Source organism: Alexandromys fortis, unplaced genomic scaffold, assembly GCF_014885135.2.
Source record: "Alexandromys fortis isolate MF-2015 unplaced genomic scaffold, M_Fortis_MF-2015_v1.1 scaffold_413, whole genome shotgun sequence".
Classification (NCBI taxonomy): domain Eukaryota; kingdom Metazoa; phylum Chordata; class Mammalia; order Rodentia; family Cricetidae; genus Alexandromys; species Alexandromys fortis.
The window spans coordinates 189165-200946 of NW_026068299.1; positions in this window are offsets into that span (position 1 = coordinate 189165).

Consider the following 11782-nt stretch of genomic DNA (forward strand, 5'->3'; position numbering starts at 1 on the left):
GGCAGATGCTTCCTGTCATGTGTTTGCCACATCATTACTATCACCAGAAGGGGAACTTCTCTATTACCCCAGTGCAGGCGTTTGGTCAAATACCCAGGTCTCTGAAAAGTCTTTCTAAAAAAAAACTGAGTTTTTCTCTATTCTTCACAGATTTCCCCCTGTCCTGTGTGTTTTCTAAGCCAGGGAATGAACATCCACATGTCACAGCGTGTCATTTTACAAAGAGAAACAATTGCAAAGAGAAACAATTTTAGACCCCAAATGTTCAAAAGTGATGTTGGTCAATTTCAGCACAGTGTTCTAAGAAAAGGCTTATTTATGATATTGCAGTGTGAGGCCATAAACTCAAGGTGGCTCCATAGCCTCAAGTCAAATATTCCTTATTGCAGGGTTAGAAGCAGATTCTGCTCTCTTTCCTCCCTCAGCTCCTATGGACTTTCACATCTTTCGTCACAATGTTCTGATTTACTGCAGCCAAGGACAAGCATTTTCCAATTCTACTTCTTCTTATTTGTTTCTGTGAGACTGACTCTTTTGCCTACTTGTTTATATTATCAAGACTGTGAGACTGACTCTTTTGTTTGTATTATCAAGATGTTATATTGTGTGAAGACCATCTGACTTAAGTATCTAAGACCTCCTCTTAGATACTTAAGTACTCTCTGGCACCAGAGGTAATAAGTTCTGATTCTTGCCATAAGATTTAGACACTTTGGTTCTATTATTATGCTTGGAAGAGGAATTTTTAGTTTCCCATTTCAACTTTGGTGACTGTTTTCTTTTTCTTTTTTAATTTATTTTTATTGAGCTCTACATTTTTCTCTGCTTCCCTACCTGCTTCTCCCCTCCCCTTCAACCCTCTCCCAAGGTCCCCATGCTCCCAATTTACTTAGGAGATCTTGTCTTTTTCTACTTCCCATGTAGATTAGATCTATGTATGTCACTCTGAGGGTCCTCATCATTGTCTAAGTTCTCAGAGATTGTGATGTTTGGGCTGGTTTTCTTTGCTTTATGCTTAAAAACCACCCATGAGCGAGTACATGTGATAATTTTCTTTCTGTGTCTGGGCTACCTCACTCAAAATGATGTTTTCTAGCTTCATCTATTTTTCCTGCAAAATTCAAGATGTCATTATTTTTTTGCTGTGTAGTACTCCATTGTGTAAATGTACCACATTTTCCTTATCCATTCTTTGGTCGAAAGGCAATTAGGTTGTTTCCAGGTTCTGGCTATGACAAAGCTGCTATGAACATAGTTGAGCATTCTTTAGATATATATCCAAAAGTGGTATTGCTGGGTCTTAATAAGGTTGTCTCCTAATTTTCTGAGAAATTGCCACACTGACATCCAAAGGGGCTATACCAGCTTGCACTCCCACCAGCAATGCAGAAGTGTTCCCTTTACCCCCACAAACTCTACAGAATAAGTTGTCATCAGTGGTTTTGATCTTGGCAATTCTTACAGGTGTAATATGGCATCTCAGAGTTGTTTTGATTTTCATTTCTCTGATGACTATGAATGTTGAAAGTTTCCTTAAGTGTCTTTCAGCTATTTTAGATTCCTCTGTTGAGAGTTCTCTGTTTATGTCTGTACTCCATTTTTATTGGATTATTTGTTCTTTTGATGACAAATATTTGAGTTATTTGTATATTTGGTGATCAGACCTCTGTCTCAGTCTCTCTTCTTTCAACACCTCCTGAAACTTTCCAAGCCAATCTTCCTTCCAATTACATTTCTTCTTGATCATTAGAATTTTCATTTGTTCTGATTTAAGTCATAAGTCTGGTTGAGAATTATTCTTATAACTATCATCTTCTTGGAAAACAAGTTTTGTGTCTATAAGCATTTGGATTGGATGATCAAGATGTATTTGAAATAGGTAATCTTTAATTACCTTCTATGTTCTAGGTCATAATACATACTTAAGAACACATTCCTGAATTTATACATCTTTTTAAAGATTTATTTTATTTTTTCACACCCTCCACAACTTTTGTTCATCTGTGTGTGTGTCTTTGTGTGTGTTCTGTGGGTAAAGGTGTTCTAAGATGTCAGAAATGTTTGATATTTTTAAACTGGCATTAAAGACAGACAAGATGATTATAACTGAACTTGTATCTTCTGCAATATTAATCAATGCTCTTTAACACAGAGCTATGTTGAACCTCATCATGAAATCTCTCTAAGGACAGCACTGTCACCAAGACACCCTCAGTCCTCATAAAGTTGCTTCAACTTTGGCCCACTTTTTTGTTTTATGTATAGAGAAGGAAAAATATGATTTATGTGACATTGGTGAGTGCAATTCATATAAATTGAAAACAACATAGGTGTAATAATTAATTTCATGTCTTTCTTTACATTTTCTGGGCAACATACCTTATTTTCCTGCACAAAGATCTGAAAGAATAATTATATAATTGTAAAATTGGCATTAAGAGATATAATTAAGAGGATAAGTATTACCAAAGAATGGTTTTATAGTTCTGTAAATTTGTAAATTACACATGATAATATTTTTGTTCATGGCCAACTATGAACTTCATATTTGTAGGCATGTAATGCAATAGTGCATGAAGCTAACAAACCCTAAGAAAAAATAATAATATGTGAAAATAAGAAAAATAATAAGAAACCAATGACGACAAAACACAGATTAAAACTGAACCTGTTGTTTTGACATAAAAATGGCAAAGCCTCAAGTAAATCAAACAAATAAAGTTTATATAAGAATAAATCAATATTCCTAGAACTGGTTTCTGGAATTTTGTTTGCAGATTTTATGGAAACAGATAACATACCAGGGAAGGAACCACTTCAATGATACTTGCCTATTTACTTTACCTTTAAGAAAATTCATATATATTTCTTACTATGTCATATACAACTGTCTCCATTTCTGTCCCTTCCTCTAAATTTTATGCCTTTCCTCTACACATACAATTGATTCCACAGATAAGCTGGCCATGTGTTACTCTGTCTTGTTTGTTAAGCTACCTTCCAAAGTTAAGTAAGACTAATGCAGAAAAAAAAACATTTGTGTGCAGCCTAAAGACACCAAACACTTAGGAACATGAAGATAAAGAACAGATACCAGTGCTGTGGGCTCATGTTTGTTGACAGAATATGGAGAAGTTGCCCAGAAACTGTAAATATGACTCAACAGGAAGAATATACTTCTGAAATCTATTGCAAAACCTGTAACACATAATGCACACCATAATAACACCAGAACAGTCCATACATTAACATATATGTGTTGAGATATATTCATATATTGAGATATATGATATTGAATTATTTAGTACACTTTGTGCATCTGTAATATAATTACTTTGTATATCATAAGAGATTAAAACATTTGTTACATTGCAAAATGAAGCAAATCAAAAATATAAATAATTTAAATTGTCAAGAACAGATAATGAATATACAAAAAAACCCTATAAGGCCCAGAATGAAGCAACCCTTAGACACTATGTTGTGCTGAATCTACTGACTTCCATTTCCCATATGCCCAGCTACTTTGTGTGTACTCCAGGCATTAAGTATGGACACTAAGTTCTGATATTCTCTTTTTCATTCTTCATAAAAGGACTAGGAGAATATCTACTTTCAGAACTGAAACACAGCCTGGGAGAAGAAAACAGAAACAGAGTCAGTAGCAAACATAGAACGAATTTTAACTTCAGGCCCAGAAGTCACTGAATTGAAGGATTAAAGATGAATTTCAAGAGGAGCTCTCAGACATGAATTAACATGGATCTGAGAGTAAGTCACACTTTTAATCCTCCAAAGCATACTGCTTTTTTGTCAGAGATGTCTTCAACTAAGGCTTTCTGGATGTTGTGATAGTCTCAATATCATATAGGTAGAACTGTTCCTCAATATCCTCATATTAGTAGAGATTGGTATATGATAATCTCAGCTCAAAATTGTAAAAAGTTCCATAGTCTCTGAGAAAAGTGAAAGCTATGTACAACTTCTAGGGATCCCAAGCATCTTATGGAAGCTGCTGATACAAGCCTTTGTTCTTTTAGTGATGTTGGTGTAGCCTGTCCACATCACCTACAGCAGAGGCCTCAGAGTACTTGGATCTCTCATCCTTTTTAACCCATTTCATATTTACCATTCCATCTTTCTTCTTTCTCATATAGACTCTCTTCACTGGTTTATGACTCATAGCTGGCTTTTTAGAAATAAAAGTGATATGGGTGAAGGATTTATATATGGCCTATGTCTTTAATTGGAATTGGCTACTCTTTTAATCATTTCCTGAAATTCATTGGTTTGGTGCACTATTATTCTTTGATTCCAGATTCATTGAGTTTCATCACTTCTCATTTAAGAAATAAGGAAACATGTCAATATTGACATCCCTGTATATAAAGTGAAACAAAGTAGAAATATTCTCCGCTTTATAGAAAGGGTTGCTTTGGGGGGAAGTAGTGAATAATTGAAAGTGATTGCACAACTTAATCAAATATGTGAACTACCATAAGTCTCATGAAAGAAATATTGAGAGAATAAAGAAATTTGGGAGTCAAGGAGGCATTTGTGAGTTGAGGAGTGGATGCAAAGCTGAGAGGACAATAGTACTGGACATGGGTAGGTTACTGACTTTATCTAAATGAATGACTTTATGAGGTAGAGATGAGAATCCTGTAGTATCATGAGCAGAGAACTTGTAACCCGTGTCCTTTACCATATCATTATATTCAAAGATTGTGTAAGGATGACAAAACCAGTTATTTTCCAAGTGTAATCTACCTAATAAGAAAAGTATCATGAAACTAATGCTTTTCTTGACTTTAGGGAAGGAATTCTCAGTTCAGATAGGGAACATGAGTATTCAAAATGTCACTGTAACTCATTATATCACAGAGAACAGGTTGTTATGGAGATATGTTGTGGTGGTAGACTGGATGAGTTTTCAAGAGAATATTATCAAGTTACATTATATACATTTAAAAAATTATCTCATCTTCATTGGAGCCTGATATGGGATTCCCTTCTGCATACTATTAATGTTTTATTGTCATTGGTTAATAAAGAAGCTACTTTCAGCCAATGGCTTAACAGAATATAGCCAGACAAGAAGAGATGTAGAGAGACAAAGAAGACAGTCAGGGAGTTGTCATGTAGCCACCATCAGCCATGTGGCAATACATTGACTAATAGAAATGGGTTAATTCTAGATGTAAGAGCTACTAGAAATACACTTAAGCTATTGGTCACACAGTATTGCAATTAATACAATTTTTTGTGTGATTATTTGGGGAGTCTGGATGGCCAGGAAATGAACAGGCAGCCTCCACAAAGAGACTGGCATGTCAAATCCACTTCAAACCTGAGAGAGTTTGGAAAGAAATTTTAGACACACACACAAAAAAAAGAGTTTAATTCAACTTCTTGCTCTGTTTGTCAGAGGCAAGCAGAGACATGGTTCCTTTAGGTTTTCTGATTTAGCTTTAGTGGCAAAAATTTGCACAGCTTCTTTAAACATGGTGCCTTCCTGGTTCACCGGCTCAAAAGGCTCTGACTCTTTCAGAAGGTCTGGCTATGGAGCATTTAAATAGGGTTTTTAAGCAGAGTGATAAAACTTGCTTAATGGCAACATAGACCTAATGTGTGTCTGAAAATGGGTCAGTGTGCATGGCTCTCAGAGGCAGCAAACATGCCTCCACCATGTTGGACTACGGAGTTGGTTCTATCCATACCCACATAGCATTAAACAAAAATGTGGTCCTGGACAGAAAAAGATTACAGATACACAATGAAGAAAAATTCGGATAAAAAGACCACTAAATAGGACATAGTGAGTTTTAAAAATGTGCATACACTTGGGAGAGAAGAAAAAGAGTATAAAGAGTTATAAAAAGAAGAAAATGGTTTTTAAAAAATAAAAAAAAACTTTAAAGAAACAGTGAAAAGTTGTAGAAAAATAATAGAGTAAGAAAAATTAGCCATGTAAAGATAGAATATACACAGAGAGTTTGTATTATGCATATTATTGTGTTTTCTTTGAATTTTTTAACTGTGAAGGAGCTAAGTACAGAGAGACATCTCATTGTGTGGACTTCTAAGCTAAACCAACATATATATTGTTAAAGTATCTTGACTTCAAAATTTAGGTCTAAGGATTTGTTGCTTTGGAAAAGAGGTTCTTCTTTTATTTCCTCAGAGGATGAGAACCTGTGGATTCCTTCCTGACTAATATTGTTTGATAGTCCAAGACCCCCCAAAAGGTCTCCATGAATACCCCCTAAAATTACTTCACCCCCAAAAAAGCAGGAAGCAGTTTGAAGAGAACTATAACCAAATTCCTAAATATTGTTTATTTACATTTAAAGGGGGATATGCTATAGAGATGGATACTTTGCATTGGTATGGATCTTGGTTTATTGATTACAAAAGATTAATTTTTTCTATGTATATTTCTTCTCTTTATAAATGTTTTGTGTTTATGCAACTCAATTAAAATATATAATTAAAAATATAGGTTAATAGATAATCATCAATAATAGTTAAGCTTGTACTCATATTAGGCTTTCTACATGTATAGAGACATCAGTTAGATAGATATTCCGCAAACCTTTGAAAGACCTTCAGCATATGGCATTTAAAATGTTTAAAGAACTTAGGAGTTTTCATGACAATAAGAAACATCTGCTCCTAGCAGCATCAATCTACTTGAAGAAGAAAATGGCCATTGAAGGGACTCCTTATGGAGTTGGTTAGCTATTTGGGCAAGAAACTGCTCTTGTCTATACTTCTTGAAGTTATACTATATGAACTAGAAATGACTACTGAACTTGCCTAAAGGTGAGATGATCATTCAGGGTTCCTGCTTCATGAAAGAACAAAAAGAGTCTGCTAGACATTTGGCAGGACTGGAAGAGATGTAGAGAGAGAAACAAGGCAGAGCCATGAAGATGCCATGTAACCAGTGCTGGAGGAGACAGATGCCACAAATTTATCCAGTAAGCCACAGCCATGTGGGATACACTGATTAATAGAAATGAGCTTATGCCCAACAGTGGTATTGCTGGATCCTGAGGTAGGATGTTTCTCTGAGAAACCACCATACTGATTTCCAAAGTGGTTACTCAAGTTTGCAATTCTACCAGCAATGGATGAGTGTTCCCCTTACTCCACATCCTCTCCAGCATAAGCTATCATGAGTGGTTTTGATCTTAGCCATTCTAACAGGTGCAAGATGGTATCTCAGAGTTGTTTTGATTTGCATTTCCCTGATAGCTAAGAATGTTGAACAGCTGAGATTCTTCTGTTGAGAATTATCTGTTTAGTTCAGTGCCCCATTTATTATTGGGATACTTAGAATTTTAATGTCTAATTTCTTGAGTTCTTTATATATTTTGGAGATCAGACCTTTGTCTGATGTGGAGTTGGTGAAGATCTTTTCCTATTTAGTAGGCTGCATTTTGTCTATTGACTGTGTCCTTTGCTTTCAGAAGCTTTTCAGTTTCAGGAGATTTCATTAATTTATTGTTGCTTTTAGAGTCTGTGCTACTGGGGTTATATTTAGGAAGTCTGTTATATTTAGGTCTCCTGTGCCCATGCATTGAAGACTACTTCCCACTTTCTCTTCTACCAGGTTCAGGGCGGTTGGGTTTATACTGAGGTCTTTAATCCATTTTGACTTGAGTTTTATGCATGGCAATAGATATGGATCTATTTTCATTCTTCTACATGTTGATATTCAATTATGCCAACACCATTTGCTGTTGAAGATGCGTTCTTTTTTTGACTGTATAATTTTAGCTTCTTAGTCCAAATTTAAGTGTTCATAGATGTGTGGATTAATATCCGGGTCTTCAATTCAATTCCATTGGTCAACATCTCTGTTTTTATGGCAATATTAAGCTGTTTTCATTACTGTAGCTCTATAGTAGAGCTTGATGTCAGGGATGGTGATGCCTCTGGAAGTTCCTTTATTGTATAGGATTTTTTTTAGCTATTCTGATTTTTTGGTTGTTTTTTTTTTTTCATATGAAGTTTATTATTGTTCTTTCAAGGTTTGTGAAGAGTTGTGTTGGGATTTTGATGGGGATTGCATTGAATCTATAGATTGCTTTTTGGTAAGATTGCCATTTTTACTATATTGCTCCTTCCTATCCAAGAGCTCGGGAGAGCTTTCCATTTTGTGGTGTCCTCTTTAATTTCTTTCTTCAAAGACTTAAAATTCTTGTCAAATAGGTCTTTTACTTCTTGGGTTAGTGTTACCCCAAGATATTTTATGTTATTTGTGGCTATTGTGAAAAGTGATATTTCTTTGATTTCCATCTCAGCTTCTTTATCATTTGTGTATAGGAATGCTACTGAATTTTTTGAGTTGATCTTATATCCTGCTGCATCACTGAAGGTATTTATCAGCTGTAGGAATTCTCTGCTAGAGTTTTGGGGTCACTTATGTACACTATCATATCATCTGCAAATAACAAACATTCTACAAAAACATTTGCTGAACTATGTTCATAGCAACATTATTTATAATAGCCAGAACCTGGAAACAACCTAGATGACCCTCAAATGAAGAATGGATAAAGAAAATGTAGCACATTTACACATTGGAGTACTACTTAACTTTAAAAAACAGTGACATCTTGAATTTTGCATGCAAAGGGATAGAACTGGAAAATACTACACTGAGTGAGATAACCCAGATCCAAAAAGATGAATATGGTATGTACTCATTCATAAGTGGGTAATATCTATAAAGAAAGAATATTGAGTCTATAATTAATGATCCTAGAGAAGCTAGGCACTAAGGTGAACCCAAAGAAAAACATGTATAGACCCACCTGGAAATTGGAAACAGACAAGAATTCCTGAAAATATTGGAAACATGGGGCATGGGGAGAAGGAAGGGTAGAAAGGAAAGAGAAGGGGTGAGAATGGGAGGGTTGAGGAGAACTTGAGGGAATGGGATAGTGAAGATGAAGAAGGACAGATATGAGAGCAAGGAAAGAGATATCTTGATTGAAGGAGCCATTATAGTATTGGTAGAAATCTGTCTCTACAGAAATCCCCAGGAATCCACAAGGATGACCCAGCCTATGACCCTAAGCAATAGAGAAGAGGGGGTCTGATCCTTACTTGTCGTACAGTGAGATTGATGATTGTCTTAAATATCACCAAAGAACCTTCACCTAACAACAGATGGAAACAGAGGCAGAGACCCACATCTGAGCACTAGACTGAACTCCCAAGTACAGTTGAAGAGTGGAATGAATGAGAATATGAGCAAAGAGGTCATGACCATGATGGGTTCATCCACTGAAACAGTTTTCCTGGGCTAATGGGGTGCTCACCAACTCCAGCAGGACTGGGAAGGAATAAGAAGAGGACCAAACTAGTCTCTCTAAATATGGTTGACAGTTGTATGGCTGGGGCAGACTGATGGGCCACTGACAATTGTAGCAAGGATGTAAGCTGCCTGTTCCTCCTGGCCACCCAATTAGTTCACACCCAAAATGAACACACCAAAACTGTATTAATTAAATCACTGCCTGTTCCATTAGCTCTAAATTCTTATTGGCTAACTCCTTCATATTAGTTTAACCCATTTCTATTAATCTCTATTATACCAAACAAAACAAAAGTGCAAAATACTACATTGTAGTTTCTAGAAATTTATATACACGTACAGCATAGAACAGACTCAGAAAGTTGTATTAATATAATTTGTTGGTTTATATGTATATATAAAAACAATGGATAGTAAATAGAAGGCCCTGAGTATTAGAATGAATTATACAGATGAGGGATATTAGAAATGTTGTCAGGGGGAGTTGGAGGGAAGAAATGACAAATTTATAATTCAGTTTAAAAACATAAAATGTAACTTTAGAATCAAGCATACTTAAAGCAAAAACCAAAACCCACTGTTTTGCTTTTAGAAAAAAAAACATGATGTAAACATATAAAATGGGGAAGTTTAACCTTTAAATTAAAAAAGTAAAGTTTCTAATTGATCTAAAACTACTCTTCCTTCTCCCATATGTTAAGTTGCTTCTGCTAAACACCTTAAACACATTTTATTTTTTAATAAAGCAAAATTAAAAATATTTAATATAGGAAGAAATATTTGTTATTCTTTGATCACTTCATCCAGACATGCAGTGAAATAACATTTTCACCCCACTTACTATGTTCCCTCTGCAGCTTCTCCAAGATCCCCCTCAGACATCACTTTCACAACTTTACATTCTATTTGTTTAATAAGACTCTGAAGTCTTAAGTACTTCACTCATGTGCATGGGTGTGGGACCATCCACTGTAGCATGGGAAACCGACCAATGGCCACACCATTTGAAAAGAATTATTCTCTCTTCCCTAATAGCTATGAATTGTGAAAAGTTCCTTAGAGAGGGATGGGACTGAGAGAGCATCTCCCACATCTATAGAGGGCATATTGATTGGCTTGATCCATGTGAGATTGAGGGTGTGATCACTGTCCATGTCCAGAAGATGATGTTCCTCAACACCTTCCAGACTTTAATTCTCTGCACCTCCTCTTAAGATAGGAATAAATTTGATAACAGTGCATACAATTTAACTAAAAGGGGTCAAAGATCTAGGTCTAAATTGGCATGGGGGGCACATGCCTTCAATTCCAACATTCTGGCAGTAGAGGCAGGTGGATCTCAGTGAACAATTTCCAGAACAGACAGGGCAACGTAGACCCTGTATCCCAAAAATAAATAAATAAATAAATATAAGTTTTCAGGAATATACTGCCCAATTAGATAAAATGGGGGGACGTTAATGTTCATAACCTCAGTTCTCACCATGTGATTTAGAGATTAAATCACAGTACTTCATAAAGTTGTGCATTATAAAACTTTAAAACATTTTTTTAAATATTTATTTCTTTATTATGTATACAATATTCTGTCTGTGTGTGTGCCTGAAGGCCAGAAGAGGGCGCCAGACCTCTTTAAAGATGGTTGTGAGCCACCATGTGGTTGCTGGGAATTGAACTCAGGACCTTTGGAAGAGCAGGTAATGCTCTTAACCACTGAGCCATCTCTCCAGCCCTAAAACATTTTTAAATGCTAAATTTATTTTAAAAGTTTAAAATAATTTAAATTTTTTAAATATTTATTTATTTATTTATTAGGTATACAAAAATTTTAAAAGTTTACTTCAAAGGATCCCATCAAGAACAGTAAAAGACATTTAAAATAGAGAAAGTATAGCAATTATATGCCTGGAAAGTGATTGCTATTCATGATACACATGCCAATCTTACATCTCAATGACAAGCATGTAAACAATTCAGCTATAGAGGAGCAAAGGTCGCATAGATGTTTATCTAAGAAAGACAGGAATGTCTCAGAGTGGGAGAGTGGAATTACCACTTGGAGAAAGCTCAGCCCAGCATTCATGGTGCTGGACTACTTAATGTCCACTAGGAGGCAGGAATGAACATCATGAAACTATAATAACCCAAAGTGTCCAACAGGAATGCTCATGAACTAACGAGAGCATAAAATGCTGCATCTATCAAAGAAAAAACTTCTCAGCTGTTCAATAAGTCATACAGAGAATTACTATGTAATTCGCTAATTCCACCCCAAGTGCCTACAAAGAAACCATGAAAACAAATGTTCATCCGTGATCTGAATGTGGCTGAAAATGGGGGCTGACTGAGAAGTCTTTGATAAAGGCACTGGTACTTGTTTCTACTGCATGTACTGGCTTTTTGGGACCCTAGTCTATTTGTCTATTTGGATGCAAAGCTTCCTAGGACTGG